We start from the raw sequence: 24883 nt of genomic DNA on the forward strand, positions 1-24883 counted from the left end.
ACCTCTTGCCCTGAATCTTTGTTGCTTCGGTTGCTGGGATGACTGTTGAGGCTGATAAGGAGATAAACCCGCTGGCATCGGCATATGACTTCCAGATCCTTGAGAAGTAGAAGCTAGAACTGGAATTGGCCGTGATTCTCCTCTAAGCAGACTAGCCTCTATCTTCTTCGCCATTTCGACAGCTTGTACATATGTATTAGGCGATCCAGTCATCAACACAGTATGAATAGTCCCTTGTAACCCATGCAGGAAACGGGAAAGTTTGGACTGATCGTTTCTTGCAACATGTGGCACATATGGCAAAAGAGCAGAAAATTGAGAAGCATATTCAACAACCGTTTTATTTCCCTGCACCAATTGGTTGAACTCTTCTTCCTTGGCATAATAATAAGAAGGATGTGCATATTCTTGGGTAAACTGAGCACATAATACTTCCCAAGTAATGATTTCTCCAGATGCTTTCAGTGCTTCCTCTGCAGCTTCCCACCATAGTTGTGCTCGATCTTTTAACCGATAGATTGCCAGCTTCAGTCTGACACTTTCGGTATATTCGAGAAAATTAAATAGATGGTTTACGCTTTTCAACCATCCGGATGCTTTTTCGCCATTTTTAGTGCCAAAGAATTTGGGAGGACGTAATTCTTGAAATTGAGAAATTATTAACTGCATCCCACCAACTTTCTGAGTCAACTGCTCGACTTCTTGATTCACTTCTTCCTCCACGTTTCTAGCAGTCTGGGCTGCAGGACGACCACGTCTACCCCTGACAATGTCTTCAAGTCCTCGGACATTCTGGGCTTTTGACTCCAGGACAACTTCTTTTCCCTTTTTGCCTCTTCCTCCAGGTACCATTCTATAAGACACAAGGATTTAACCAAGGCAAAATAACTTAATAAGAACAAAAGAACCAAAGGAAAGCTAAAACTTAGTCTCGTAGCTAGTTATTAAACTAAGTTCAAAATCTAATCAACATTGCTAACTCAGGCTAATTCAAATAAATCACAGCACATAGTTCAAACAAGAGCAAATAGTCAAACACATACACAATCATTTTGTTTGTGTCTAGACTCAAGTGCCCTAGACTCTAATTCGAGCATATCCCAGTTACGCTCTGATACCAACTGTGGGGGCCCGTGCTCCTGATTAACGTTTAATGACCAAACAACCAGGATTCTTTAATGTAAACAGCGTAAGCGATTAAAAATTTTGCTTTTGGGTCAATAGAAATTTCGGCATGACCTCCATGTAAGTATGACATCCCAAAAATTTCTAAGCAACACACAACATTTATATACTCGAAATAAAGTCATAACAGCAATTCACAAACCTATAGCCGCACTGGCCAGGACTAATGCATACATAGCCGACAAGGCTCAATCACACAACTAGTAATCCAAAACCTCATAAAATAATAGTATAGCTACACAGGGCATTCACTGGCAAAAGTATGACTCAATGATAGAATATCTGGGAACTCGCAACAACAATCCAACTACTGGGCACCGCTACCTGACGCTCCACCAGACGCGTCAAATCCTCCTGGATAATCTGCTATGGCATCAAAAACAACCATAGCATAAACAGAAAAGACGGGTCAGGCCCCAGTACGACGAACCAGTAAAATTATGACAATTATAACTGACGTGAAATAAAATCAAGTAAAATGCAATGAAATGCAATGCAATGCGTGTCGGTAACAATGATATAACGGATACCAAAACGGAGTCCAATAAAACGCATCAGCAACAGGAACAGTGGCCACCCGTGCCAGGAATGCAGCAACGTAACATCATGCCGCCACTCATCCATGCACGTAGCATCGAGGGTCCGGTAGCGACCCAGTCAGTCCTCGAGCAGTCATCAGGAGAGTGCTAATCCTATCACTCGTTCCATCGATAAGATGTCAGGAGTGATCTATCCTATCACTCGCTCCATAGATGACGCAACATCTCAACAGATCAGCAATGATAGCAATCAACGGAGTCAAGGCTCGAAATGCTATGTATAAACTCAAATAAATACATGAATGCAATCACATATTCACAGAAGCACATAAAGCACGCCACAACTCATTACAAAGTAATTAACATCATTCCACATCACTATAGACGTCATAATAAAACAGTTCATACGTACCTCAACTAAATCCTTAATTTACCACAAAATATCTTAAGGAGTTCTCGCATAATCAAATCCTGTGGCAATTAATACATTTCATATCAAGTTCCATTTATTTTTCTATTATTTGACAATTTAGCCTAAAATTCCAAAAATTCTTAATTTAAGCTTTAAAATTTCTAAAACTCATCGCAAAGTCAAATATAGTGATTTATTTAACTTAAATCTCTCAATACCGGACAACTTGAAATTTCGAAAATTCGATCATATCGACTCTGAAATTTTTCGATATTTACTAGGAATTTCCAAAATGTTCATTTTTTATTTCTAATGCTATAAATACATCCCAATAACGATTTAACATTTCACAAATCATAAATTCCCAAATTAATAGACTAAATTCGAAATATTATCTAAATAAATTTCGAAAATTAGCTTAATACCTCCAATCGGCTCCGATATAGCACCTACAATCAATAATCCAATATATATTAATTATTGGAATTCGAATTATTCAAAATACCCAAAATTTCAAAACCCTAAAATCCGAATTTTTACCTCAAACGCTTCAAATTTCGAGTACAACTATACAATCAGTTGTCCAAGCTCGAAATAACAAGAAATCAAGACAAAAGAGAAAAATTCGAACGAGCCAAGGTTCACGGGTTCGAACGGGATCGCGATAAAACCTTGAAAAATGGGTATCACTGGATAGCTCTCGTTATGGGCTTTCCGAATATATATTTACTGTAATTTTTCGGCGACCGGAGCGGCTAAAATCGAAGGATGAAATTTCGAAATATGTTGAAGAAAGAAATAAGGTTCGGCGATGCAGTATACGGGGAGAGAGAAACTTCTGTTTCTTTCTTTTTTTGTTTATATTATGATTATTATTATTATTATTATTGTTTAACCTTAAATTTTGGGCTGGGCTTGGGTGTACAGGCTGTGCTCTCACACAAATATATTAACCATCTAATGGCCCAACAACATCAAAGCCCATGACACTATGATTATCCAAAACACTTTTGAAAACCCTAGTCGTCATCGCCGTCGTTGGAGCTCCGTCGCCGGATTCCGGCCAACTTACCAAAAATTTTTTTTTTTTATTTTTATTAAAAACATGGGGCTGTTCTGGCAGCCCCTCGGGCTGCCCTAGCTGCCCGAAATGGGCAGCCCCTCGGGCAGCCCAAGCTGCTCGAAATGGGCAGCAACTTGCTGCCCAAAATTCCCCCGAAACCGGCCTTGATTCGATGCAAAATTTTGTTCTCCTGCGGTTAGAAATCGATCTCAACATAATATCTTGTAAATGCTACACAAAATCGTAACCATAGCTCGGATACCACTTGAAAGGGGATCGGTTACGGTGACTGGAAGCGCAACGGAAGTTTAAAAATCGAATTTTTCATGAGGAAATTTTCGGCCACCTCATTGTTTGTGTAGCAAATACAACAAACACCAAAAACATACATAGGGTGTTTTAGAATTTACCTATCAATCACAAGGATTGATGTATGGCTCCAACTAAGGTGTAAACACCTAAACTCTTCAATGGTACAAACTATCTTCAAGCTTCCTTTGAGCACTCCTTGCTCAACTATTAAGCCCACCACCAACTAGGTAGATCCCCTCTTAATTTGCACTAGAAAATTAAGAGAATTTTTCAAGGAGAAGAATATTTCTTCCCTCAACACTTGAAGAAGAAAAGAAGAGAAAAAACTTGGAGAGAAAATCCCACAAATTTCGGCCATGCTTGTGGGGAGGGAGGAGTGAATGAGTTGTCTTGGTTTGTGAAAAAGTAGGGACCAACTTTTGCATGCCAAGCCTTGGTAACCCAAAAAGTAGTCTCCAACTCTTCACCTCCTATTCATGCATATATTATGTAGAACCCGTAAATCAGGTAGACGTATAAGCCATGCATAATTCTAGATTTTTTTTTTAATTTAATTGACTTCATTGCATGATTATTTTAAATGCATTTATTTGAAGTTAATTATTTATTATTTCAGTTCAGTAGTATGATTTTTTAGCATTTCAGTATTTTCAGTGAGGCCGGACCGGAGTTAGAGTTTTGAGATAGAATTTAAGATTCGAGAAATATTTCCAGAAGTTAATTTAGCTAGTAACTAAGTTCATTTAAGTTAGAAAGGGAGGTTTGAAAATTTAATTTAATTATTTGAGGTGATTAAGAAATGAATTCATTTAAGTTATTAAATTAAGGGGTTAGCTCACTAAATTATTTAAAGGATTAGTAAGGCTTTCAAGGATTATTATTTGACTAGATAATCAACATTTCCCTTTATTTTATCATGCATTTTTCGGCCACCCTTAGTGCTAGAAGATTCATTTTCCAACTCATCAACTTTGACCAATTCTCTGAATGTAATTAGTAGGATAATTCTAGGATTTTTGGGAGCACAATTTAATTAAATAAATGGACATATCCTAGTCTAGAATCAAGATAAATTTCGGCCACCACCTCCTAGAAGCATCCACCAACTCATTTGATATCAAACCATAATTCAAAATTCAAATTCAAAGGGAGTGGACTTGGTCTTGATCCTTCCTTATATCTTGCACCCACTTCCCTCACCCTCCTAACCATTTTTCCCCCTCTCCTTTCTTTCGAAATCTGAGTGAAAATAAGACCCTTTTCAGAGGTAAAAATCGTGAGCCATAGCTAGGGAGAAAGGCAAGAAAATCGAGTTCAAGGAAGGTAGACAAGAAGCGCTCCACCTCCTCTGTGCCGCGTCGTCGTTGTTTCGTTCGTTTTCTTTCGAAACGAAACCAGGCAGGTCTAGATTTCTTTCAAACCTCAATCAAGTCATATTATCATTTATTTTTCAGTACATGATCATGTTGTAGCAAGCAAAAAATCGAGATCCATGTCAAAATATTTTGGAACACACATGCAGAATTTTCGACTTCCCTTGACAAGCTTCACGTTTTTCTGAGTTTTGATGGTTTCAGGTATTGGATCGACTCCAGGCTCCCAAGGCGGCTTGTATACATGTAGTAGGATGCATTAGGACCATGTTGGTCCATTCAAACCAGCCCCATACTTGCTGGAAAACCGAAATGACAGCAAGTTCCCCATAAGTGCAGAAATGTGATTCGAAAATTCAGTTTGGATGTCAAGGAGGAAGGATCTGATCTTGGCTGCCCCAAGGGCCTTTAGCCATGGTTGGATCACTTCCCTAGCATGTCTAAGACGTGACTAAGTTGCCCTTTTGGTGGCTTGGTCCATGGCCCCTCGGTTTTTAATCAAAACGTGAAAACAGCCCCCTCCCCTCTCGGCCCCTTTGGTTTTGACAGCACTTGTACTTCGAGTTGGTTGGCTTGGTGTGGATCTTGGTTGGCCTATGGCCCTTAGCCACGGTTCATATCATGCTCCTAGATGTCTAGATTGTTCCATGGTCAATCAAATGGCCACTGGAACGACGCAAGACATCGATCATAGCATAAACACTACACACGCACGCATGAGGGCCCTCGGTGAGAACTTTCGGGTGGTTGCTGGAATGAGGCGAATTGTGGCTGGCCTAGGGCCCTTAGCCATGGTTCAAATCATTCCTTGGGACGTTGTGGAGAGGCTTTGGTCGGTGGTTCAAGCCTCAATGGCCAAAAGTCTCGCAAACGACGCGATGCAAGCTAGGTCGCAGCTGCTGGAAATTACAGCAAATTGTTGTGTCGGTTCAGAGGCTCGTTCGAGTTCTTGGTTGGCTTTTAGCCCATGGCCTTGGACTGGACAGTGCCTCATTGAGTTAGGAAGGTCATTGTTTTTGACCGTTTGTTATTTGGATCATTTTTGAGGTCGTACGAGAATTTACGGTGCAATGTGCCAAATTGACTCTCGAAAGAGCGTTTCGTGTTTTGGCCTCCATTCCACCTAGATTTCGACCCTATCATTTTAGGAACATTATTTTATGATTTTTGAGCGTATTTTAATCATGACTATACGTCAGTTCAGTGTCGGTTCAGGTTGGCTCGGAGTCATGATTAAATGCGAAGTCATTAGGCGTCATAGTCGCATCTTTTGAACGTAAATTGCATAGTTGGTCATGTTTAAACTATTGCATATTTTTCATGGCACAGTTAGGTTGCAACGAGCCTGGAAACTAACCAATCCAATCCAGTTGGTAAAATTACAGGAATTTTCATTACGCCAGTTAATTATTTTACGTGCATTAAACAGAAAATGATTATTTTTGAGATTTATGCGATATGGCTTGTGGTTCATTCACTATGTGGGAGTGTTATTTTTATACGGTCGCCAGTGACCGATCAGTTCAGTAGGGTACCACCCGGTCGCCAGTGACCGGCCAGCTCAGTTCAGTTTCAGCCTCCCCGGTAGCCAGTTACCGATCAGTTCAGCTTAGTGCAGTGGCCACAGGCGTAAAACATAATCTCAACAGAAAATTTTACCAGTTATTTCAGTACAGGCTCCAAGGAGCAAATATTTTTACAGTGATTTCCAGTTCAGTTATGCACGTATTATAATTGCTCAGTACAGATTATTTTCAGTATGCCTCAGGACAGGATATTTTATCCCATGCATATTTTAAATTCAGATTTTACTCGTTACCTGCGATTTATGCATGCTGAGTCTTTAGGCTCACTAGACTTGATTGTTGTAGGTACTGATGAGGCCAGGGCCGAGGGCGGGGACCAGTGAGCCAGCTTGGGTCGGCAGTAGTGGCACCCGAGGATCTCAGTGCAGCAGTTGTTATGTTTTTCCGCAAACAATTTTTATCAGTTGATGGATATTTTTAAATTGTGATTTTTGGAAAACTTTATTTTCTTCCGCTGCAATTATTTTGAAATATTGAACTTGTTTCACCAGTGATTTTATGAGCGAGGCCATTAAGTTCTTTTAAAAAAAAAAAAAAAAAATTTTACTTTTCCGCAAATTTTCAAGCAAGTAGTTCGATGGCCTTTGCAGTTGGTATCAGAGCGAGGTTCTGTATAGGGTTTCACTACTACTGACCGCGAGAAGCTCACGAAGCCACGCCTTTGGTCTGTAAGTTTTTCAGTTCAGCATTTTGTTCAGCATTTCAGTTATAGCATGAATTATTTTGTCAGCATGCTTCCAGATTTTGAGTATTTCAGTAATAAATTATGGAATTATGCATGTTAGTTACGTATGGGTTATGTTGGAACAGTATGCCCCCTAGACGCATTTTAGAGCGCAACAGAGAGGAGGAGCCTCGCCGAGAAGACAGGGAGGAGCGTAGACAGGAGGGAGACCTACCACCTCCTCCACCGCCCCCACCGGACATGAGTGCCCAGATGTTAGCTGGGATGGCACAGTTCTTCGCACAGTTTGCGGGGGGCAATGCCGCAGCCGTAGCCGCAGCCGCAGCCAGGCCGACAGGGCCCGAGGCTGTGTATGAGCAATTCATGAAGATGCGCCCGAAGGAGTTCTCTGGGGCATCAGACCCCATGGTTGCCGAGGGATGGATCAAATCCCTCGAGGTTATCTTCGATTTTATGGAGCTGGGGGACGCAGATTGAGTCCGATGTGCCATCTACTTGTTCACTGGAGACGCCCGCTTATGGTGGGAAGGAGCTTCGGTAGCCCTGACATTGGCTACACTTTCTTGGACCTGCTTTACGGAGGTTTTCTACTCCAAGTATTTTGCTGAGGAGGTTCGCACCAGGCTGACCACCGAGTTCATGAGTCTGAGACAGGGGGATATGTCGGTTACGGAGTTTATCCGTAAGTTCGAGAGGGGCTGTCACTTTGTGCCCCTGATAGCGAATGATGCCAGAGCCAAGCTGATGCACTTCCTGGTGGGTTTACGGCCGATCTTGCGCCGGGATGTTAGAGTATCTGACCCTGCTACTTATGAGATTGCCGTCTCCAAGGCCTTAGCCGCAGAGCAGGATCTGCGGGATATCGAGAGGGATCGCCAGGGCAAGCGCCCAGTCCAGGCACCGCACCGCCCTCCTCCTCATCAGCATCAGCAGCAGAATAAGAGGCCTTTTCATGGACCGCCCATGAACAGAGGCCAGCAGCAGCAGCAGCAGCAGCAGCGGGGACGCCCAGCCCCGAGGACTCAGGAGCACCCAGTCTGTCCCAGGTGCTCACGTCGCCATCCTGGAGCATGTATGGCTGGCTCAGGAAAGTGTTTTAAGTGTGGCAGTCCAGACCACATGTTGCTGCAGTGTCCTCAGAGGAATCTGCCTACCCAAGGCAGAGTTTTTGCTCTCCATGCCGCGGAAACCAACCCGGAGACTATGTTGTTGACAGGTACCTTTAAACTTTAAGTTATTATTTGAATTTCCGTGTTTTTGGAATCGGGATTTAGATTTTGAACCTAGAACTGTTATAGGATTGCATGCTCTACTAAGATTTATTTCGGGGAAATTAAGCTAGAGGAACCTTGACCTTTGCATGTCTATAAGTTTAGACCTTGTAGTGGGATTCAACTTAGAGCTCCGCTCTTTCAAGGAGAATTTTTATATCTGGTTCCGCTACCAAGGCCTTGATAGATTCAGGGGCCACTCACTCGTTTATTTCGGAGGTCTTTGCAAACTTTCTCAAGATCCAGACCATTGGGCTAGATACAGCCTTTTCAGTAGTGTTGCCGTCAGGAGAGGAGATGGCAGCTACCAATGTTATCCGAGATATAGACCTTGAGCTGCACGGTAATCTTGTTTATGCGGATCTGATCGTGTTACCGATGCCGGAATTTGACATCATCCTAGGGATGGACTGGCTATTGAAGAACAGAGTGTTGATAGACTTCCAGCGGAGATCCGTTCTTGTCCGACCGCCTGGAATGGAGCAGTTCTTATTTGAGCCGGACAGGTACTTTTCTTTACCGCGCATTATTCCTTATGTTCAGGCTAGGAAGCTCATGCATAGAGGGTGTCGGGCATTTCTAGCAACCTTTTTATCTGTCTCCGAGGAACCCAGCCAGTCAGCCTCAGATGTTCCGATTGTTAGAGATTTCTTAGATGTTTTTCCCGAAGACGTCTCTGGTATGCCACCCGAGAGAGAGGTGGAGTTTTCCATTGAGCTTATGCCAGGTACGGCTCCGATATCCAAAGCGCCGTACCGTCTAGCACCGACAGAGATGGCAGAGCTTAAGAAGCAAATCCAGGAACTTCTCGACAAGGAGTTCATTCGCCCGAGCTTTTCTCCATGGGGCGCGCCGGTCTTATTCGTGAAAAAGAAGGATGGCTCGATGAGGCTTTGCATTGACTACCGGGAGTTGAACAAAGTTACAGTGAAGAATAAATACCCACTGCCGAGGATTGAGGATCTGTTTGACCAGTTGCAGGGAGCTTCGATTTTCTCCAAGATAGATCTGCGTTCTGGTTATCACCAGTTGAGGGTGAGAGGTGCTGATGTTTCGAAGACAGCTTTCAGGACTCGTTATGGTCACTACGAGTTCCTTGTGATGCCGTTCGGTCTGACGAATGTGCCAGCGATCTTCATGGATCTCATGAATCGCGTATTTCAGCCGTACCTCGACCAGTTTGTGATAGTGTTCATAGATGACATTCTCGTCTACTCCAAGAATCGGGAGGAGCACAGAAGGCATCTGACCACAGTGTTGCAGACATTGCAGAAGCACAAATTATTCGCAAAGTTCAGTAAGTGCGAATTCTGGTTAGAGAAGGTGGCGTTCTTGGGCCACATTGTTTCTAGCAGTGGTATTGAGGTAGACCCCGCAAAAGTTGTAGCAGTTAGAGATTGGGTTGTGCCTCAGAATTCATCCGAGATCCGCAGTTTCCTTGGACTTGCAGGATATTACAGAAAATTCATCCAGGGATTCTCCTCTATCGCCGTTCCACTCACAGCACTGACAAAGAAAAATGTGAAGTTTGTGTGGAGCGAGGAGTGTCAGAAGAGCTTCGATACTTTGAAGCAAGCTCTTATTTCAGCACCAGTTTTGGCCATGCCATCAGGGCCCGGCGAGTTTGTCCTTTATACCGATTCTTCAAAGCTTGGTTTAGGTGCAATTTTGATGCAGCATGGGAGAGTGATAGCGTATGCTTCTCGACAGCTGAAAATCCACGAGAAGAACTACCCCACCCATGATCTGGAGTTAGCGGCCGTAGTTTTTGCTTTGAAGATTTGGAGGAACTATCTGTATGGAGAGAAGTGCCAGATCTTTACCGACCATAAGAGCCTCAAGTATTTCTTTACGCCGAAGGAGCTGAACATGCGTCAGAGGCGTTGGTTGGAGCTTTTGAAAGAATACGATTGTGACATTGGCTACCACCCGGGTAAAGCTAATGTAGTTGCGGATGCTTTGAGCAGGAAAGTCGCAGTGATGGCTCATTTGACGATGCAGAAACCTCTTCAGATCGAGATGCAAAGGTTTGATCTTGAGACTTACCCTCGAGGTAGAGTTCCTCGTTTATCTACCTTGACTATCCAGTCCTCTCTTATTGACCGTATTCGCAGCGGTCAGGCGGCAGATGAGCAGTTGGCACAATGGAAGAAGAGAGATGAAGCTAAGGGCAGTGTTTTGTATACAGTCAGCGACGGTATTGTGAGATACCGAGATAGGATATGGGTTCCTAGCAGTGATTCTATCCGAGCAGACATCTTATCAGAGGCCCATACGTCCCCGTACTCCATTCACCCTGGGAGTACGAAGATGTACAAAGATATGCAGCTATTGTATTGGTGGCCAGGGATGAAGAAGGACATCAGGCGTTTTGTATCCGAGTGCCTGACTTGCCAGTTAGTGAAGGCCGAGCATCAGAGACCAGCAGGTTTGCTCAAGCCTCTTCCTATTCCCGAGTGGAAGTGGGAGAACATTACCATGGACTTTGTGACCGGATTGCCGAGGTCAGCCAGAGGATCGAATGCTATCTGGGTGATTGTAGATCGTCTTACCAAATCAGCGCACTTCTTGCCTATTAAGACGACTTTCACCATGGTTCAGTATGCAGAGCTGTATATCCGAGAGATAGTCCGACTCCATGGTATTCCAGTTTCTATTGTATCCGACAGAGATCCCAGATTCACTTCCTCATTTTGGAAGAGTTTGCATTCGACTTTGGGTACGAAGTTGCTGTTTAGCACAGCTTTCCATCCGCAGACAGATGGACAGTCGGAGCGAGTTATTCAGATCTTAGAGGATCTTCTCCGTGCTTGCGTCATTGATTTCTCTGGGAGTTGGGAGTCGAACTTACCATTGGTAGAGTTCACCTATAACAACAGTTTCCAGTCGTTTATAGGTATGGCTCCGTATGAGGCGCTGTATGGTCGCAAGTGTAGATCTCCTGTTCATTGGGATGAAGTACGAGAGAGAGCAGAGTTGGGTCCAGAGATTGTTCAGCAGGCAGCAGATGTAGTAGTCAAGATCCGTGATAGGATGAGGACTGCTCAGAGCCGACAGAAGAGTTATGCCGATCAGCGGAGGAGAGAGTTAGAGTTTGCAGTGGGCGATCATGTCTTCGTGAAAGTGGCACCTACGAAGGGTGTCATGAGATTTGGCAAGAAAGGAAAGCTCAGTCCGAGATTCATTGGACCGTTTGAGATCCTCGACAGAGTTGGGACGCTAGCGTATCGTGTAGCTCTTCCGCCGAATCTGGCCGGAGTACACAATGTCTTTCACGTCTCCATGCTGAGGAAGTATATGGCAAATCCTTCGCATGTGCTGAATTTAGAGCCGTTGCAGCTTACTCCGAACTTATCTTATGAGGAGAGACCCGTGCAGATCCTAGACAGACAGGAGAAGAAACTTCGGAACAAGTTGGTTAAGCGAGTCAAAATCAAATGGCTCAACCATTCAGAGGAGGAAGCTACGTGGGAGTCTGAGTCGGAGATGAGGAGTCGATACCCTGAGTTATTCGGTGAGTTCTAATTTCGAGGACGAAATTTATTTAAGGGGGGAAGGATTGTAGAACCCGTAAATCAGTAGACGTATAAGCCATGCATAATTCTAGATTTTTTTTTTAATTTAATTGACTTCATTGCATGATTATTTTAAATGCATTTATTTGAAGTTAATTATTTATTATTTCAGTTCAGTAGTATGATTTTTTAGCATTTCAGTATTTTCAGTGAGGCCGGACCGGAGTTGGAGTTTTGAGATAGAATTTAAGATTCGAGAAATATTTCCAAAAGTTAATTTAGCTAGTAACTAAGTTCATTTAAATTAGAAAGGGAGGTTTGAAGATTTAATTTAATTATTTGAGGTGATTAAGAAATGAATTCATTTAAGTTATTAAATTAAGGGGTTAGCTCACTAAATTATTTAAAGGATTAGTAAGGCTTTCAAGGATTATTAGTTGACTAGATAATCAACATTTCCCTTTATTTTATCATGCATTTTTCGGCCACCCTTAGTGCTAGAAGATTCATTTTCCAACTCATCAACTTTGACCAATTCTTTGCATGTAATTAGTAGGATAATTCTAGGATTTTTGGGAGCACAATTTAATTAAATAAATGGACATATCCTAGTCTAGAATCAAGATAAATTTCGGCCACCACCTCCTAGAAGCATCCACCAACTCATTTGATATCAAACCATAATTCAAAATTCAAATTCAAAGGGAGTGGACTTGGTCTTGATCCTTCCTTATATCTTGCACCCACTTCCCTCACCCTCCTAACCATTTTTCCCCCTCTCCTTTCTTTCGAAATCTGAGTGAAAATAAGACCCTTTTCAGAGGTAAAAATCGTGAGCCATAGCTAGGGAGAAAGGCAAGAAAATTGAGTTCAAGGTAGACAAGAAGCGCTCCACCTCCTCCGTGCCGCGTCGTCGTTGTTTCGTTCGTTTTCTTTCGAAACGAAACCAGGCACGTCTAGATTTCTTTCAAACCTCAATCAAGTCATATTATCATTTATTTTTCAGTACATGATCATGTTGTAGCAAGCAAAAAATCGAGATCCATGTCAAAATATTTTGGAACACACATGCAGAATTTTCGACTTCCCTTGACAAGCTTCACGTTTTTCTGAGTTTTGATGGTTTCAGGTATTGGATCGACTCCAGGCTCCCAAGGCGGCTTGTATACATGTAGTAGGATGCATTAGGACCATGTTGGTCCATTCAAACCAGCCCCATACTTGCTGGAAAACCGAAATGACAGCAAGTTCCCCATAAGTGCAGAAATGTGATTCGAAAATTCAGTTTGGATGTCAAGGAGGAAGGATCTGATCTTGGCTGCCCCAAGGGCCTTTAGCCATGGTTGGATCACTTCCCTAGCATGTCTAAGACGTGACTAAGTTGCCCTTTTGGTGGCTTGGTCCATGGCCCCTCGGTTTTTAATCAAAACGTGAAAACAGCCCCCTCCCCTCTCGGCCCCTTTGGTTTTGACAGCACTTGTACTTCGAGTTGGTTGGCTTGGTGTGGATCTTGGTTGGCCTATGGCCCTTAGCCACGGTTCATATCATGCTCCTAGATGTCTAGATCGTACCATGGTCAATCAAATGGCCACTGGAATGACGCAAGACATCGATCATAGCATAAACACTACACACGCACGCATGAGGGCCCTCGGTGAGAACTTTCGGGTGGTTGCTGGAATGAGGCAAATTGTGGCTGGCCTAGGGCCCTTAGCCATGGTTCAAATCATTCCTTGGGACGTTGTGGAGAGGCTTTGGTCGGTGGTTCAAGCCCCAATGGCCAAAAGTCTCGCAAACGACGCGATGCAAGCTAGGTCGCAGCTGCTGGAAATTACAGCAAGTTGTTGTGTCGGTTCAGAGGCTTGTTCGAGTTCTTCGTTGGCTTTTAGCCCATGGCCTTGGACTGGACAGTGCCTCATTGAGTTAGGAAGGTCATGTTTTTGACCGTTCGTCATTTGGATCATTTTTGAGGTCGTACGAGAATTTACGGTGCAATGTGCCAAATTGACTCTCGAAAGAGCGTTTCGTGTTTTGGCCTCCATTCCACCTAGATTTCGACCCTATCATTTTAGGAACATTATTTTATGATTTTTCAGCGTATTTTAATCATGACTATACGTCATTTCAGTGTCGGTTCAGGTTGGCTCGGAGTCATGATTAAATGCGAAGTCATTAGGCGTCATAGTCGCATCTTTTGAACGTAAATTGCATAGTTGGTCATGTTTAAACTATTGCATATTTTTCATGGCACAGTTAGGTTGCAGCGAGCCTGGGAACGAACCGATCCAATCCAGTTGGTAAAATTACAAGAATTTTCATTACGCCAGTTAATTATTTTACGTGGATTAAACAGAAAATGATTATTTTTGAGATTTATGCGATATGGCTTGTGGTTCATTCACTATGTGGGAGTGTTATTTTTAAACGGTCGCCAGTGACCGATCAGTTTAGTAGGGTACCACCCGGTCGCCAGTGACCGGCCAGCTCAGTTCAGTTTCAGCCTCCCCGGTAGCCAGTTACCGATCAGTTCAGCTTAGTGCAGTGGCCACAGGCGTAAAACATAATCTCAACAGAAAATTTTACCAGTTATTTCAGTACAGGCTCCAAGGAGCAAATATTTTTACAGTGATTTCCAGTTCAGTTATGCACGTATTATAATTGCTCAGTACAGATTATTTTCAGTATGCCTCAGGACAGGATATTTTATCCCATGCATATTTTAAATTCAGATTTTTACTCGTTACCTGCGATTTATGCATGCTGAGTCTTTAGGCTCACTAGACTTGATTGTTGTTGGTACTGATGAGGCCAGGGCCGAGGGCGGGGACCAGTGAGCCAGCTTGGGTCGGCAGTAGTGGCACCCGAGGACCTCAGTGCAGCAGTTGTTATGTTTTTCCGCAAACAATTTTTATCAGTTGATGGATATTTTTAAATTGTGATTTTTGGAAAACTTTATTTTCTTCCGCTGCAATTATTTTGAAATATTGAACTTGTTTCACCAGTGATTTTTTGAGCGAGGCCATTAAGTTCTTTTAAAAAAAAAAAATAATTTTAATTTTCCGCATATTTTCAAGCAAGTAGTTCGAGGGCCTTTGCATATTATATGGTTTTTAACAAATTAAAACCCATGGACTTAATTTAATTATCTCAAACATTTTTGAGATTAATTAAAAATTACTTGAATTTACTCAAGTCCACTAGTTAAATAATTTATTTAAATTGAGCTCTACAAGACTCAATATGATTTAATTAATTCAACACTTGAATTAATTTAATTATTTGGACTCTACTAGGTACACTAGTGTTTAATTAATTCAACACTTGAATTAATTTAATTTAGTCCATAATAATGTTTATGAAAATCACAATTTTCAAATACATTATTAACTTGGCCAACTTTTAATTTAGGAACACTTCCATAAATTAAAATTTACATTTCTCTCATAGAAGTCATACTTCTATTTTTCTTTACGCTTATAAACTCATTTATAAGCCGTTCAACACATTGAACTATTTTCTCCTTTATAGAAGTCATACTTCTAATTTTTTTCTTACGCTTATAAACTCCTTTGTAAGCCGTTCAACACATTGAGCTATTTATCTTCTCAACGGGATCTAGAAAGCTAGTACTTGTGTGGCCCTCAATGGTTCATTGATACAACTAGCGGTTCACATCTCCATGTGATTCGGACTAAACATGTCCTTATTTGAGCATACCCCAATTGCTCCATTCTTACTTATCAACACTTTGATAACAAGAACGTCAGAACTCAAGTCTGATAGTACCCAACCAATCATGTTAAACGCCTAGCAGCATCGCTTACATGATTCCCTAGGTATCAAATGATAGTGCCTGCAAGAACCATTCAATTATGGTTAGCGTACAGTACGGTCCCTTCAACTCATATATCCTGACCGATTCAACAACCATTGGTTTATCGAGAGTTGTCAATGAATCGATACTATGTGTCATGTCGTAGTTGCAACGATGGTGTAATCTATGAAACCCCTTTCATAATTACCACCATACTCTGATCAGAGATTTCAACCTACATACACATGATAACACATAGGATATCCATACCCGAAGGTAAGCGGTGAATCCCCGACTACAATGCATCGACTCCTATATTTTCGACAGAACACCCAACCTTGCCACCTGATGACCCCATGAGAGTCGGTAAATAAGTCAAAGTGTAATTTTAGCACATAGAGTCTCAAATGTTGTCCCGGGTCATAAGGACTAATGGTGTACAACCATAAACCAGGACTTTTCCCCTCGATAAATGAGAACCACTTGGAAAGTCCTTTATGGAGGGTTGTTCAGTGCACTCTACCAGGAGCACCTATCTGCATGCTCGGAAATCACAATGTCCTCTACCAATGAAACATGGTACTCACATCGCAGATACTAGTCTCGAACTCTAGCGGCCTATATCCTTCTTAGCGGCGGCTGAATCGACTAGGAACTGTTTAGAATAAACAATATTTTAAATATGAGTTTCATGATACTCATCATATGAGCATCTCATATTCTTTCTACTATATGTATATTCAAGGGCTTTATCTATGCAACTAGCATGGGTATACAGATAAAGATTTGCCAAAACAATAATTTCAAATATTATTAAAATAAAGATTGCTTATACATAGAGATTCATTGTGAACACTCGGCCAACACTTGGCTCGACGGGCACCTACTCTAACACCAACACCACGGACCCAGTCCCATGCACACGAGAAATCGCGATCACATGCTAGCATGCCAAGAACTCCAACCCACAGTCACTACTCCTCACTCACGCTCGATCGGTCTCATGGATTGCACCAGCAGCATTCGAGCCTCTCTCAGCCACGACTCAGACCCCAAATGGTCTGGTCCAGGTGCTAGAGTGACCCTTGCACCACCGGCCACATCCAGATCACGCGATCTCACTCAAACCCTCACAAAACGTGGCACCACTACTCGGCCCTTCAAGCTACAGCCCCAGCGACGTTTCTAATCCACAAGACCATATTTTACAACCATGTTCAGTGTCTTAACAGTAAATAACGGTAGCTCCTTACAAAGCATACAAGAAAGCGTGAGTAGTTTATCAAAAGATTCAAGAACAAAAGTAAAAACAGAAAATCTTTATGTACAAGGCTGGATCGAGACTTTCACACCCAATAAAACATACAAGAGCATGTATATGACGTAAACGATGCAAAAAAAAGAGTATGGAGCCTTGCCTGAATTTCTTTGCAAGAAAATTGAAGTGGCCGAGACTTTAATGCTACAAAAACCGAGAGAAAATGCTGGTGGAGGGGGAGGTGTCGGCTAGTGCAATAGTGATTACGTTTAGGGTTAATTAGTTGCTATTTAAATAGATAACAATAAGCTAATGAGACCTAAATTTCTAATTAAAAGTTTTAAAAAGAGTTATAAGCCCAATAAGTTTAAAAGTAAACCCATTAAATCCAAAAAAATTCCCGAAAAATATTTTGTGTTGCAAAGTTTTTGAAAATATTAGCCGAACCCTCAAAAAGTCCCCTGATTCGATAAAATTTACGCACCGCTGAAAATATGCTCTGGCACGTATAAATACCCAACAAAGCCCATTTTTTGAAAAAATCCTTAATTAATAAAAAATTTATCATGTGATAAAAATAATTTTCCTAATATTTCTACGGTCTCCGTTCGTCGTTCGGGCGCGAAATACATCAAGAAACCCTAATGTATGAACTTTAAAAATTTCGTGAAATAAATTCTACCATGCAATAATTATTCATAAAATGCATGAAAATAATTAAACACATAATTTAAAATAAAACCCTAGATTGCATGCATTCAGGTTATGTGAATTACATTCATTAACCTTACTGAAAGGGATCGATTAAGGTGCCCGAAAGCGCAACGGAAGTTTCAAAGATTTGTTTTTCAACAAGAAAACCGAGCACCCTAATTCTATAATGTGTAGCAAATACGAAAAACACAAAATGTCATACATAGGGTGTTTTAAAGAAATATACCTATCAGTCTTGAAAGATTGATTATGGCTCCAACTTAGTTGTCAAACAACTAAGCTCTTCAAAGGCAAGACCCTCTACAAGCTTCCCTTGTTCTTGAATCTTTACATCAAAATTAGGTCCACCACCAACAAGCTAAATCCACTCTAATTTTGCACTAGAAAAATTAGAGCATTTTTCTTTGAGAAGTGTAAGAATTCCTCAACAATTGAAGAACAAAAATTAAGGAGAATTCTACTTGAATTTTCATCCAAGTGCCTTGGAGGAGAGAGAGTGGAGTGTTTTTCTTGGTGTATGAAAAAGTAAAAGTGAGCATGTGCATGCCATGCCTTGGATGTTGAAAAAGTAGCCTCACAACTCTTCATCTCCCATGCATGCATTTCTATTTAGGTTTATAACAATTATAAAGCCCATGGACTTTTATTTAAATGTCTCAAACACATTTGAGACCATTTAACCTTTACATGATTTTACACAAGCCCACTAGTTTAATAATTATTTCTAATTGGGCTCTACAAGGTTCAAATGTTATTTAATTAATCAAACACTTAAATTAATTTAAATATTTGGACTCTACTAGGTCCACTAGTGGTTAATTAATTCAACACTTGAATTAATTTAATTTAGTCCATAATAATGTATATGAAAATCACAATTTTCAAATACATTACTCGTTTGACTAACTTTTAATGTAGGAACACTTCCTTGAATTAAAAGTTACATTCTCCTTATAGAAGTCATACTTCTATTTTTATTTACGCTTATAAACCCCTTTGTAAGCCGTTCAACACATTGAACTATTTTACTTCTCAACGTGATCTAGAAAGTTAGCACCTGTGTGACCCTCAATGGTTCATTGATACAACTAGTCGTGTGTTCACATCTCTATGTGATTCGGACTAAACATGTCATTATTCGAGCATACCCCAATTGCTCCATTCTTAATTATCAACTCCTTGATAACAAGAACGTCAGAACTCAAGTCTGATAGTACCCAACCAATCATGTTAAACGTCTAGCAGCATCGCTTACATGATTCCCTAGGTATCAAATGATAGTGCCTGCAAGAACCATTCAATTATGGTTAGCGTACAGTACGGTCCTTTCAACTCATATATCCGACCGATTCGACAACCATTGGTATATCGAGAGTTGTCAATGAATCGATACTATGTGTCATGTTGTAGTTGCATCGATTGTGTAATCTATGAAACCCATTTCATAATTACCACCATATTCTAATCAGAGATTTCGTACTACATACACATAGGATATCCATACCCGAAGATAAGCGGTGAATCCCTGATTACAATGCATTGACTCCTATATGTTTCGACAAAACACCCAACCTTGCCACCTGATGACCCCTTAAGAGTCGGTAAACAAGTCAAAGTGTAATGCTAGCACATAGAGTCTCAATGTTGTCCCAGATCATAAGGACTAATGGTGTACAACAATAAACTAGGACGTTTCCACTCGATAAGTGAGAACAACTTGGAAAGTCCTTTATGGAGGGTTGTTCAGTGCACTCTATCAGAAGCACCTATCTGCATGCTCGGACATCACAATGTCCCCTACCAATGAAACATGATACTCACATCGCAGATACTAGTTTCGAACTCGAGCGGCCTATATCCTTCTTAGCGACGGCTGAATCGACTAGGAACTGTTTAGAATATACAGTATTCCAAATATGAGTTTCATGATACTCATCATATGAGCATCTCATATTCTTTCTACTATTTGTATATTCAAGGGCTTTATCTATGCAACTAGCATGGGAGATCCGGACTTAGAAGTAGAATTGGTTTCATCACTTGATGTAGATGTTGAACCTTAGTTTGATATGAATGTATGTTGTACAAGACTTGTACTTTACTGTTGATATGTATATCAGATTGATTATCTTATGTTCCGCATTTATGTATTTAAAAAAAAATAAAAAATTTAGACACAGATTAATTAATTGATCCTAATAATGATTAAGAAGATGAATTAGGTTCGGGTCCCCACAGGAAGTGAGCATATGGTATGCAAACTTTAGAGATCTATTTATGGTCTAAGGTAGGCATCTAAGAGCTGGAAACTCTGATTCGATAGTACGATCAAAGAGTTTGGCTTTACTAAGAATCCTGAGGAACCCTGTGTGTATAAGAAGGTCAGTTGGAGTGCTGTGACATTCATTGTGCTTTATTTTGATGACATTCTACTAATTAGGAATGATGTAGGGATGTTGCAATCAACTAAAATATGGTTAGCGAGTAAGTTATCGATGCAGGACTTGGGTGAAACATCTTTTGTATTGGGAATACAGATCTATAGAGATAGATCAAGAAGATTGCTTGGTCTCAGCCAGTCCACATACATTGATACCATTGTGAATCAGTTGTTTATGGATGAGTCCAAGAGAGGACAACTACCAATGTGTCATGACGTGTCCATATCCAAGTCTTTGTCTCCCAAGACTAATGTAGAGATAGCGGTGATGACAAGCATTCCTTATTCATCTGCGATCGGTAGTATCATGTATGGGATGATATCTACACGTCCTGACGTGGCTTTTGCACTAAGTGTAGTGAGTAGATATCAATCAAACCCTGGTCTTCCACACTGGAAAGATGTGAAAGTCATCCTCAAGTATTTGAGAAGGACCAATAAGTTGTTCTTGGTCTATGGGGGTGGAGAACTAAAATTGAAAGGCTATACTGACTGTAGCTTCAAAAGCGATATCGATGACTCAAATTCAACCTTTGGGTTCATATTCATGCTCAATGGTGCTGCTCTCTCTTGGAATAGTTCCAAGCAAGATAGTACTGCGGATTCCACCACTGAGGAAAAATACATTGATGCATCAGCTGCAGCAAAGGAGGCTGTTTGGATAAGGAATTTCGTCCAAGAGTTGGGCATCATTCCTAATGGAGTTGCTCATGTCCCGATGTATTCTGACAACACGGGAGCTATAGCTCAAGAAAAAGAGCCAAGGTCTCATCAGAAATCCAAACATGTATTGAGAAAGTGCCACATCCTTCGAGAGATTTTGGAAAGAGGAGAAGAGTGTCGATTGACAAAGTCGGCTCCGCAGATAATGTTGCTGATCCGCTAACTAAGCCTTTACCTGGACCATTATTCGAGAAGCATCACGAATCGATGGGTTTGAAGCATATGGGTAGTTGGCTCTAGTGCAAGTGGGAGATTGTTAGAGTAGGTGCCCGTCGAGCCAAGTGTTGGCCGATGGTTCATGTTGCATATCTTTATCTGTATACACATGCTAGTTGCATAGATAAAGTCCTTGAATGTACAAATAGTATAAAAAATATGAGATGCTCATATGATGAGTATCATGAAAATCATATTTGCAATATTGTATATTCTAAACAATTCCTAGTCGATTCAGCCGCCGCTAAGAAGGATATAGGTCGCTCGAGTTCGAGACTAGTTTCTGCGATATGAGTGTCATGTTTCATTGGTAGGGGACATTGTGATGTCCGTACATGCAGATAGGTGCTCCTTGTAAAGTGAACTGAACAACCCTCCATAAAGGACTTTCCAAGAGGTTCTCACTTATCGAGTGGAAACGTCCTAGTTTAAGGCTATACACCATTAGTCCATATGACCCGGTACAACATTGAGACTCTATATGCTAGCATTGCACTTTGACTTGTTTACCGACTCATATGGGGTCATCAGGTGGCAAGGTTGGGTGTTTTGTCGAAACATATAAGAGTCGATGAATTGTAGTTGGGGATTCACCGCTTACCTTCGGGTATGGATATCCTATGTGTATGTAGTTTTAAATCTCTGATCAGAGTATGGTGGTAATTAAGAAATGGGTTTCTCAGATTACACCATCGATGCAACTACGACATGACACTTAGTATCGATTCTTTGACAGCTCTCGATATACCAATAGTTTTCGAATCGGTCGGGATATATGAGATGAAGGAACCGTACTGTACGCTAACCATAATTGAAAGGTTCTTGAACGCACTATCATTTGATACCTGGGGAATCATGTAAGCGATGCTGCTAGGTATTTAACATGATTGGTTGGGTACTATCAGACTTGAGTTCTGACGTTCTTATTATCAAGGAGTTGATAGTTAAGAATGGAGCAATTGGGGTATGCTCGTATAAGGACATGTTTAATCCCGAATCACATTAAGATGTGAACCCACGGCTAGTTGTATTAATGAACCATTGAGGACCACACAAGTGCTAACTTTCTAGAATCACGTTGAGAAGAAAATTAGTTCAATGTGTTTAATGACTTATAAAGGAGTTTATAAGCACAAGAAAAAATTAGAAGTATGACTTCTATAATGAGAATGTATCTTTAACTTGTGGAAGTGTTTCTAAATTAAAAGTTGGCCAAGTGAATAATATATTTGAAAATTGTGATTTTCATAAACATTATTATGGACTAAATTAAATTAATTGAAGTGTTGAATTAATTAAACATTAGTGGACCTATTAGAGTCCAAATAATTAAATTAATTCAAGTGTTGAATTAATTAAACAACATTGGGCCATGTAGAGCCCAATTAGAAATAATTATTAAACTAGTGGGCTTGAGTAAAATCAAGTAAGGTTTAAATGGTCTCATATATGTTTGAGATATTTAAATTAAAGTCAATGTGCTTTGTAATTGTTACAAGCCCAAACAAATTTTATACTTGGAAGGAGAAGGGTTGGAGGCAACTTTTGAGATAATGGCATGCGCACATGCAACTTTTTGCTTCAACTTTTTTCACAACCAAGAAAAACACTCCTCCCTCTCTCCTCCAAGGGAAAGGGCCGAAATTTTGAGCATTTTTCTCCCCAATTTTTGTTCTTCAATTGTTGAAGAAAATATACACTTCTCAAAGAAAAATCCTTCAATTTTTCTAGTGCAAAATTAGAGGGGGATCTTTCTTGTTGATGGTGGGCTTAATTTTTGAGCAAGGATTGCTCATTGGAAGCTTGTAGAATAGTCTACCATTCAAGAGCTAAGGTGTTTACATCTTAGTTGGAGTCATAATCGATTTTAAGAGATTGATAGGTAAGAATTTCTAAAACACCCTATGAATGTCATTTTGTGTTTTATTGTATTTGCTATACACTATAGTTTAGGGTGCACAATTTTCTTTTATGAAAAATAATTTTGAAACTTCCGTTGCGGATTCGGGTACCTTAACTGATCCCCTTTCATCTTTGTTCTTCATCTAGCAGCCTCCCCATCTTCTGAAATTTTCCAGCAATTTATTGTGCATTTCTTCAAGTAAATCGAGCCACAAATCATTCCAGATCAACCCTCGAAACCTTCCCGCTTCGGTATCGTCGGTTCGGTAATTTTAAATATCAAAAGGCATGTATATTCTTTCGGTTTCGCATCGATCTTGTCATTGTAATAATTTTGATATTTATTGTATGAAAAAAGTTTATGTCATGCAAAACTTTGAGAAAAAATGGTTGGATCGCTTTTGAAACGATTTTTGATCTTAAAACTTAAAATTTGCTGTCATTTTAAATACTGAAATTTTTAGGTCGATTTTCTGGAAAACCTTTTTACATATAAATCGTATAAATTTTTGATACCTTCGATTTGACAGTAAATTCGAAATATTTGGATAAGAAATGAGCGAGTTATGATGGTTTTCGTGGGACTCATCGAACTGCGATTTTCTGAAAATGTGTTCTTGATGTATTCTTGAATTTTTACTGTTGCAGGCTTCGTTGGAGATCAATGGGTGATTGCTGCTACATTTAAGTATGATGAGTATGATGTTGAGATTGTTTTTGGCGTGTCGGTTTGCGTCGATAGGCACCCGAGGACCGCCCATGTTTCAAGATTTTATGCATGACGATTTTAATACTCTGATTTAACGTTATGATTTACGATGTTTAAACCTGTGTTTTTTTTAGGAGAACTTTATTTGTGACCTTTTTTATTGAAAATTTTTTGAATGAACAATTTATTTAAGATCGAAATTTGAAAGTTTATTTTATATTTAAGAAAAATTTTTATTTTTCCGCAAATTTTAAATAATTTAAAAGTACGATATGTTAAAGCAGGTGACAGGCACAAAGAAAAAATCAACCTGGTATTTGGACAGTGGTTGCTCGCGTCATATGACATGTGATGCAAGTTTACTATCCCAAATGATCAAATACATTGGTGTAAACATCAGTTTTAGACACAACTCCAAAGGTAAAACTGTGGGTAAGAGTAAGTTTATCCATGGTAACTTTACAATCAATGATGTATTTGTAGTTGAAAATTTGAAGTATAGCTTGATTAGCATCAGTCAGTTATACGACAATAAATTCTCAGTTCAGTTCGACAGACACACCAGTTAGAGACTCAACTGATGAGGTCATCCTAACTGGCAATCGTTATGGAAATACCTATAAAGTCAGTCGGAATGATCAACCTCATGCACCAGTTTGTTTTATATCTTCAAAATCTTCTAAAAACTGGTTGTGGCATAAAAGGTTGTAGCACCTAAACTTTAAATCTATTTCCTATCTGAGTAATCATTATCTTGTAACTGGTTTGACCAAAAAATTTTTTTCAAGAGATAAAATTTGTTCTGCATGTCAGTTTGGTAAGCAAGTAAGATCTTCAGTTAAAAACAAAAGTTGTAAATCATCTTCCCGATGCTTAGAACAGCTACCTATGGATCTTTTTGGTCCTATACCAGTCATGAGTTTAGGTGGAATGAAATACACCTTAGTAGTCGTGGATGATTTTTCAAGATTTACTTGGGTTATATTTCTTAAATCCAAAGATCAAAATGTTGCACAACTGAATAAGCTTTTCAAAAGACATTTAAATGAAAAATCAGTTGGGATTGATCGAATCAGGTCTGATCGAGGGACTGAATTTATCAATCAAAAGATTTCACAATTTTTCGAAAATACTGGAATAAAGCATGAGCTCTCAACGACAAGAAC

General features: G+C 40.3%; 1 long non-coding RNA gene across 1 annotated transcript; it reads right to left on the reverse strand.

The window, feature by feature from the left end:
- Positions 1-1287: 1287 nt before the first annotated feature.
- On the reverse strand, positions 1288-2955 carry LOC142537900 (uncharacterized). Its single transcript, XR_012818579.1, has 3 exons — positions 2677-2955; positions 2562-2585; positions 1288-1548 (listed from the first exon to the last, which is right to left on the reverse strand). It is a non-coding gene; the product is annotated as an uncharacterized LOC142537900 (long non-coding RNA).
- Positions 2956-24883: the final 21928 nt, after the last annotated feature.

The sequence above is a fragment of the Primulina tabacum genome, chromosome 2 (assembly GCF_025594145.1).
Source record: "Primulina tabacum isolate GXHZ01 chromosome 2, ASM2559414v2, whole genome shotgun sequence".
In the NCBI taxonomy this organism is placed as follows: domain Eukaryota; kingdom Viridiplantae; phylum Streptophyta; class Magnoliopsida; order Lamiales; family Gesneriaceae; genus Primulina; species Primulina tabacum.